The sequence below is a fragment of the Mastigoproctus giganteus genome, chromosome 12 (assembly GCF_048544385.1).
Source record: "Mastigoproctus giganteus isolate SK-2022 chromosome 12, ASM4854438v1, whole genome shotgun sequence".
NCBI classification, from domain to species: Eukaryota; Metazoa; Arthropoda; class Arachnida; order Uropygi; family Thelyphonidae; genus Mastigoproctus; species Mastigoproctus giganteus.
Window position 1 is genome coordinate 157,945,324 of NC_143586.1, and position 8,976 is coordinate 157,954,299.

Genomic DNA, 8,976 nt, shown 5'->3' on the forward strand with positions numbered 1-8,976 from the left:
TGAGAATTTAACATTCTATCACCAATTTTTGCAAATAAAGAGGAACACACGTGCAGCTTTGTGGAAGATATGTCAGGATATCATAGTCATTACAGATGAAAAGTTAATCTGCCAATACAAGAAGAGATGCCTTTTTACCTATCCCTTTTATGGATCTGAAATATGGTTGTTGGCACCTGAGAGCCATAAGGCAAAGTTCATTTATTCCATTCTCCATGGAATAAATGATCTTGAGATGGTTGAATTATCTGTGACCTCTTGCTTATCATCTCAAGATCAATACTTCTTGCAAATCTCGATCTCCAGCTCTGGAAGCATATGGTAACAGTAAAAAATATATTGAAATTCTTAAAACTTATAATGGGAAAGGTTGGATGCACCCTCAATATCATTGAGACATCCAGAATAAGCAGTAAACATTTGTTGAATAGTCACTTGACACTTTATCTCATCCCTTAAAACTTGCATTTATAAAAGGAATGTTCCCATCTAATACATTAATATATTAGTTGGGAGCAGTCATTGATATGGGTTGATCTCTACATGTATGTAGAGGTCAAGATGTATAGAAGAGAAATTCAGGAAAACATATATATAAATATATTTCAGACTTTAAACTCTCCCAGCCATAATGAATGTATGAATTGATATCAAAGCTGCCAAACAGATCAAGAGGATTTTGTAAATTCAATTGTTATGTATATAGTATGGTTATATATCACAAGCATGATTTGTAACTTGAAATTATCCATACCAACCATGTTATTGTAATATTACCTTTACTCTATTTATTTATCTTTATTTTAGTTTTGTAATTTTACGTTTCATTGTAATTATATTAAAATGTAATAGTAATATAACATTGTAATTATATAACATATAGAATTTAAGCCCTACTAGCAGTCTGCTGTTTGGGGACAAAATAATTTGGTTAAACTGAATAAATAAAATAAAATAAATACTAATTCTAATATTAATACACATTCAGAAGTTCAATCATTTTTTTATATTGCAACAGTTTGTATGTATATTAAACCCAAATTGGTTTATTGTTATTTAGTGAAAGTGGGAAAACTGACCATGATATGAGAACTGGTATTTGGTTTCCAGCAGAGGTTGGGTTGGGTAGGGTTGGTTGGTAGGTCAGTCAGAATAACATAGAGAAAACCCTACTTTCTCCACCTGTGATTGGCTAAATGCAACCCTGACTAAAGGAGGTATTAATTCCTCCAATATATGACTGGACTCCTCAAACCCAGTTCTCTCCAGATTAATGGTGAATATACAGTAAACCCCCGCGAATAGCGGGGGTTACGTTCCTGAGAAATGTCGTGAATACCGAAAACGCGAATACTGGCTCCCATAGTAATAAAGGGGTTCCATTCCAAAGTATGAAATATATAAGAAAAACTAGTCTAAAATTTTGTCTATGTATGTATTAGATGTACCTTCATAATATGACTATGTACATAGACAGTACATAGTGAAATGCAAGCATATGGCATCGAAATGAAAATAAGAAACAATTTAATATTAAATGTAATATTTATTAGAAATTTCAAACCAGCGCCTTTGCTAGGAAAAAAACTTATCCCGCCAGTGCTATCACCAGTTTCGCTAAAGTGTTGATAAAGGAGTTTTGTCTTTTCACGAATGATGAGTGAACTTAACAGAATTTTATTTTGAGTTCGGTCTTCTATCCACAGATTTAACGCCTTTTCCATTTTTTCTAATTAAACATCGTGAGTTACGGAGCAAATCTTTAAAGCAATTAGCGCATTTTCACGGACACTACGGCAGATTTTTTTCTTGCAATTTTTTGATTGATCGTACCGTTGACTCATTGATTTTATAATGTTTTGCCACTGATGAGACATTTTCACCATTAGAAATTTTATCTAATAACTCAATTTTATTTGCTAATGTCATCACCTTCTTTGATCTTTACACATTTCCCTTGTTATTCGTAGCCATATTTTTTGTATGGGTTAGAAAGAACTTGTCCAAAGTAAAGTCACTTTCTTCCGTTAACACTCGAAAAAGTCTGTTTTACACTTTTGTACGCATATCAATTTATAAATTTATTCAATTTATAAGCATATAAATTAAAAGCAAACGAAGAAACCTTCCATGACAAGCGCATAACACATACTGAACAAGGATGAGCGAGAAACATCCACGCTCGCGATTTTGTCACCCCTCTCCCCACACCCACTGAGCGCTGTTTTGACCGGGAAAGATAATTTTAGCCACGTTTTTTTTTTTTTTTTTTATGGCGGAAAATATTCACGGCGCTTTAAAAGTCACATTTTTTTAGGTTTCATTTTATATTAAATCAGCGATCGCGAAACCGCGAATACAGATACTGCGAACAGCGGGGGTTTACTGTGTATATATATATATATATATATATATAATGGTCACACCAGCAGAAATAGAATTGAAATATGTGAATATTCCAATACCAGTGATTTTATGTCTTGATCATTCACAAATCAATCCAATGTTGTTTTTTTTTAGTTCCAAAGAACCCAGTACTAGTTTGGGTTCTTAAACTGTCTCAAAATCACATTTGCACTTTTTTGTATTACAGTATCATCTTTGGCAGCCAGTGCAGAAAGTTTTCTTTTTTAGATATTTGTTGATTCTTTTTAAATAGTTTGGCCATAATTGCAAACAGATAATTGAATTTTTGGATTTCTCATAATTTCACATGCATTCTCCAGATGTCAGTGTGGTAGATATTTTGCATGAAACTGATTTCTTTCAAACTGCTATGTCTTTATCATTAATATTTCATTTAAAATGTCAACATTTATGAAAACTTTGTCTATTTTTATGACCTGAAATATTTTGTTGAGAAATTTAATAAAGTTTAAAATCAAATTGATTAAAATATATTACAAATTGTAGCAATATAAGCCTTTTTCTGTTCAAGATGGATACCCAGATAGAGAATTTGTGATTCTTTGTAAGAATTAACTAACAGATTTTCTATGCATAGATTTCCACTTTCCATGAATATACTTGTGTTACAACTTGCAGAAGCATTCACCGCTAGCAAAGTGGTTAAGATTGTGGTCTTTCTACACTAGTTAGCAAAGAGGTTATGATTGCTGTCTTTCCACACCATGCAGAAAATGTTTAGAGTCAATACATGAGAGATAGTTTCATGGACTTTCAAGTGGTGGAGTGAGTTGGTCTGTGGTAAGAGTTTTATGGCTTTTTATTCAACAATAATGGGGAGACAAACCATAAAATCCAGGCACTCCCTGACTTACGTAAATTCAACTTTATATAAGTTTTTGCCGGCAGGTGGAAACTGAAAAAAATATGGAAACATATTTTGTATCCCATAGGAATAAATGGAGGTATTTTGAAAACATCGTAATGTGAACCCAATAATGCATTTTTTTTTTTTTTTTTGGTAATTCGTTTCTAGACCTCAGAAGTTAATTTTCACTGTATAACAGCCATTTACCTCTCTGATAGGTCATTTTTACAATGGTAATTGTATTAGTTTTAATATAAATATATGTCAAGTAAGCACAATGCAAAAATCACTTTTAACTAAAGGATGCATAAAAAAAACGTGGCAAACACACTTACAAATGCTATTATTGGCTGGGAGGAAAAGCTACGTGGTCCGGCCAGAGAATGCATTACACTTTCATCGTTATCATATGTTCCATTATAAGAATCAATTTTGAATGCCTCTGTGATATTTTTCTCAAGCACATTTCTTGGAGGTCACGAGCATAAAAAAATAAAAACAATTTGCATTTTTTGATTTATTGGGCTTTTCTGTTAATGCAATCTATTACAAACAGATAGTAAATGTGATAATACTGATAACTGGAATTGTATGGGTTTTTACATTATTACGGTGAAATGTGCTTCCCCTTCACTGGAATCTTCAATCATATAAAAAACAAATAAATTTTCAGAACCTTCCCTTCATTCCTATTTACTTATTACAATGATGAAGAGAAAGCAATGGAAAGTGCAAGTGGTGGCAGTGCTAGAAAACAAAACAAAATTGATTTAGAAATGAAGATGAGAATGATTAAGAAGTAAGAAGCAGGACAAAGTTTGTCATCTATTGCACGGGAATTAGGTCTCGCTGTTTCAACAGTGAATACTATTTTAAAGGGCAGTGCATGTGTAAAAGAACATGTTAAAGGATCAGTGCATTTAAGTTGAACAGTATCACAAAACAGTGTTCAGATTTTATATCGAAGATGGAAAAGCTATTAATAATATGGATGGAAAATCAGATTCAGAAGTGAGTGCCCCTAAGTCTAACTGCCATTCAAGCAAAAGCAAGAAGTATTTATGAAGATACAGTGGCGTACTTATCAGCTGAAGATTCTGGCAATGATGTCATGCTGATGTCGTGCCTCTTTCCTTATAATTTTGAAATTTTTGTGGCTAAGGTAAAGAAAGCCAACATGAGAACCATGGAAAACTTTATGGGGCAAGCTCGTTTCCCACTACTGCAGTTTCTCCCTGCATCCTCGGTTAGCAGATGGTGCATGTTATCAGTGGTGGCAGTAGAAGTTGATAACGATGTATTAATTATTTTTTTCTCATTATTAAAAGCAGATTATTGGAGTTAATGAGTGGGCTGAAATTTACTTAAGGGTACACCCTCCACTGATGAACTCATGAGATGGGAAGGTGTTTATCCTCCCCATCCCATGAGTTCATGAGTGTAATGCCTTTGCAGCTGAAATTTACTTATGGGTACACCCTCCAGACTGTCTGTCTTGGGGTATTCCCAAGACAGACAGTCTGGAGTTCGCCAGGACAGTTCCCCTGCTCCCACTGTTTTAAAATAGGAAAACAACTTCTACAGTGTGTAGCACACACACTTCTTGATTAGACCGGGGTTTGAGCCTGTGCAAACCAAATACGGAGGATTCAGAAAGGCAGGGAATGACCACCGCATATCCCAGGAGCAATATGACCTTAGTTGCTAATGCTCCTAAAAACCAAATAACAAACAAACAACAACAAACAACTTCTACTGCCACTACCAATAACATGCACCCTCTGTAGAAGTCATTTTTCTATTTTAAAACAGTGGGAGTGGGGGTAAACGCCTCAAGACTGAGACAGTCTGGAGGGTGTACCCATAAGTAAATTTCAGCTGCGAAGGCATTACACTCATGAACTCCAATAATCTGCTTTTAATAATGAGGTAAAAACTAATCAATACATCATTATTGACTTCTACAGCTACTACCGATAACATGCACCACCTGTTTACCAAGAATGCAGGGAGAAAATGCAGTAGCGGGAAATGAGTTTTCCGGGTGTTTCTCGTGGTTCTTGTGTTGGTTTTTTTTTTTTTTATGAAAACATCAAACGCGAGAGGTATTAGAAAATCCTATAGTACTTAGTACCGTGCTTAGGTTGGAGGTTGGAAAGACAAAAGAAGATATTTGTTGACATTAGACTTGAACTTCTGTAGACTGTAATTATCAGGAAATACATATGAAGGTGTTCCGGAAATCGGCAGTTGAATGAATAAATGAGGAAGATGAAAAGTTGGTTCTGGGAGTTTGAAGTTGGACAGTAAATGAATGTTGGCTGGTGGCGATATGTGTTTGGACTGTTTTGAAAGAGAGAGCGGAAATTATAGAAGCCAATTCAGAAGAACAGTATCCATGGAAGTATCTGTAGAAAATACATGCAGCAGAAAAACAGTGTCTGAGACAGCAAATGGAGAGACTCTGTTAGAGATGAATCATTAATTAACCTAACTGCCCTCTTCTGAATGGAATCTAGAAGCCTGAGAGAGGTTTTAGGAGCACTGCCCCAGATGTGGGAACAATATTCCATGGTAGGGTGAATTTGCAATTTGTACAGAGTTGAACAGATGTTTGGAAGAAAAGTAACTCCGAGAGTGAAACAGAAAACCAAGTTTTTTAAATGCAGTGGAAGCAATATTTGTAATGTGCTTGTGCCAAGAGACATTAGAAGTCAGGTTAATCCCCAAAAGAGATATATCATTTTGCCTAGAAATCGCAGTGTCACCAAAGATAACCATAGGAGCAGAAGAATCGGTTTTGTGAGATATAAGACAAGAAGTTTTAGAAGGATTGAAATCAACTAAGTTGTCTTTGCCCCACTGGAGAATTACCTGGAGATTGGCATTTAAGGAATTAGTAGCAGATATTCGATAAGTTGAAGCTGATTGAGCAGGGCAAGGTTTCCCAAAATGGAAAGTAGAATGCAATGTGCTATCATTGGCAAAACTATAGATAGGATTTCCATTCAATGGAAGAAGTTCATTAATATACAAGAGGAAAAGTGTGGGAGAAAGAACTGAACCTTGGGGGTTCAGTTCTTTCAGAAGTTAGAAGACAAAGAGCCGTCTACCATCACCCTCAGTGAGCGATCAGAGAGAGAAAACTGGATAACCAATTACAAAAAACTGTTGGCAAACCATAAGATGGAAGCTTGTTTAGAAGATCTTTATGTCAAACATGATCGAAAGCTTTTGAGATGTAAAGAGCAACTGCTTGTGTTTCACTGAACTTTTCCATTGAATCTGTCCATAAATGGGTAACATAAGCCAGAATATCATCAGTGGATCGACACAGACTGAATCGATACTGGCGATCGTTGATTAGACGGAAGGTTTCTAGGTAGTTTAAGAGTTGGCGGTTAATTGATTTCTACATTACTTTAGAAAGAGTAGAAGTAATTGCAATGAGATGATAATTGGATGGGAGGGATTTGTCACCCTTTTAAGAACTGGCTGGATATGAGCAAATTTCGAAGCAGAAGGAAAAACACCTTTGGAATAAGAAAGTGAAAAGAGGCGGTGAAGAACAGGAGTAAGTTCAGAATCACAGATTTTGACCTGGACCTTTCTTAGCATCAAGAGTCATCAAAATCCTTCTGACATCCTTTTGACAGAAGACTACAGGAGGCATTGAATGGAGCTTGTTGGGAATGGTGGGAGGTGTTTTACCAAGATCATTAATACATGAGTTGGAAGAAAAATGGGATGCTAGCAGATCCGCTTTATCCTTGGCTGAAGTGACAACAGAACCATCTGGTTTTGACAGAGGTGGAAGCAGAGATGGAGAAAAGTTGCGGCCAATAGCTTTGGTAAGAGACCAGAATGCTCGGCTACCATTAGGGCAAGAAGCAAGTTTTCTACTCTTAACTTGTTCAAAATCTAGTTTGGACTGATTAATAACTGATTTACAATTGTTGCGAGCTTTGGTGTTGGCAGAAAATGAAACTGAAGAATTGGAAACAAGCCAATTATGATATGCAACATTCTTCTCTTGAAGAGCCTTAGTACAGTTATTGGAAAAACCAAGGTTTAGATTCATTACATTCCTACAAGGTTCACTACATTCCTACAAGAATAATTTCACTGATATGACTTGAGCAAACGTATTGAAATCAGAAGTTTTGAAACAGTAATCCAACGAAGGAAAAGAAGAAAAGAAATCTTGCATGTCATCCCTTTGGCATTCTTGTAATGCCAAACAATACGAGGTTGGGAATAGCCATGAGATAAAGGCTCCATTGGAAAAGAGACAATCACCAAGTTGTGATCTGATGTGCCTAAAGGACTACTCACTTAGACTTCGACTGTGTACTTAGAAGGGTTGTTTGTGAGAAAAAGATCAGGCATGTTGACTGTATGGTTAGGATTGTCTGGTATTCTTGTAGGTAAATGAACAATCTGTGCAAGTCATTAGTAATTGCAAAAGCCTTAGCATCTCAACCAGCTGGGTCGGCGTGACTAGAAAATGGAAGCCAGCTGGAGTTGTGAACATTAAAATCACCAAGGAAAATTACCTCACTGTTAGGAAAGTCAGACTGGAGAAAGTCAAGTTGCAAAGAGAGGAAGTCAAAGAGCTCCAAGTGATTAGTGGAGTTGGGAGAACGGTAGAGACAACAAATGAATTTGACACAATGAGGTAGAGAGGTTTTAAGCCAGAGAAGATCGAAAAGAGGAGATTCCCAATTACCAAATCTCTGACAGGGAATATTGGAACTGGCATATGCACAAGTACCACCTTTGCAACCGATAACTGAGATTCTGTCAGGAAAAGTACATGGGTTTGGCAGACTGAAGTGGAAATGGACATCGTTGAGATTGGAATTGAGACCATGTATATTTGTGAAATGAACTAGGAAATGTTTTTGGAGGTTTGATCTTTTTGCAGGTAAGCTTATTCTATTAGCTTGACAATTCATGGTGTATTCAATACCATAAGAATACCGTAAGAAAAAGTGGGTGGGACATGCTGTATGAAGTAAGGAAATTTTTGGATATGGCGTATACATGATAAGAATATACCCAGATCCTTGACATAATGTAGCCTCGACAGTGCTCTCCCCCCCACGTCATGCACACTACTTGGACTCCCTCCAGTCACTATCTGGCAGAGTAGAGGTAGCAAGATTATACACTAGCTGATCTGGAAGCCTCCTAGAGAGTTACCAATAGGTTCGGTCCAGTGTACTAACTAGCGGTCTGCCTCCTGCAAATACCGTTTTAGAGCTGCACCCTCAAAATTTAAGGAAGATTGGATCTTGCCATGATGTTCATCATAACCTCAAAAGTCATTAGTCATACTGCATGATGGAAGAGATGGGGAAGTGTTGACCGGAACTTAGCTCTAGAGACTAAACATGGATTCCACCACTTCAAGCCTCCAATAAGCAAAGTGGTGGTATTTCACCGGTTGATGAGAGTTATCTACCACCTAGTACTGCCTGGTAACACAGAGGGGCAGCATTCCTCCAATGTGGTGTGGGTGCCACACCTCGACCCCTGCTTACGTTGGTTCACACCTGTGTGGTCACCTACTGTGTGCTTGTTCATGGAGGTTAATACCAGGATTACTAACAGTCCCACCATCATGAAGGTGCAAGCAGAGGATTTCACTGTTAGAGACAGTCTGGACTTTGCTGAAATTGGTTGTTTGGTTTTTTTTT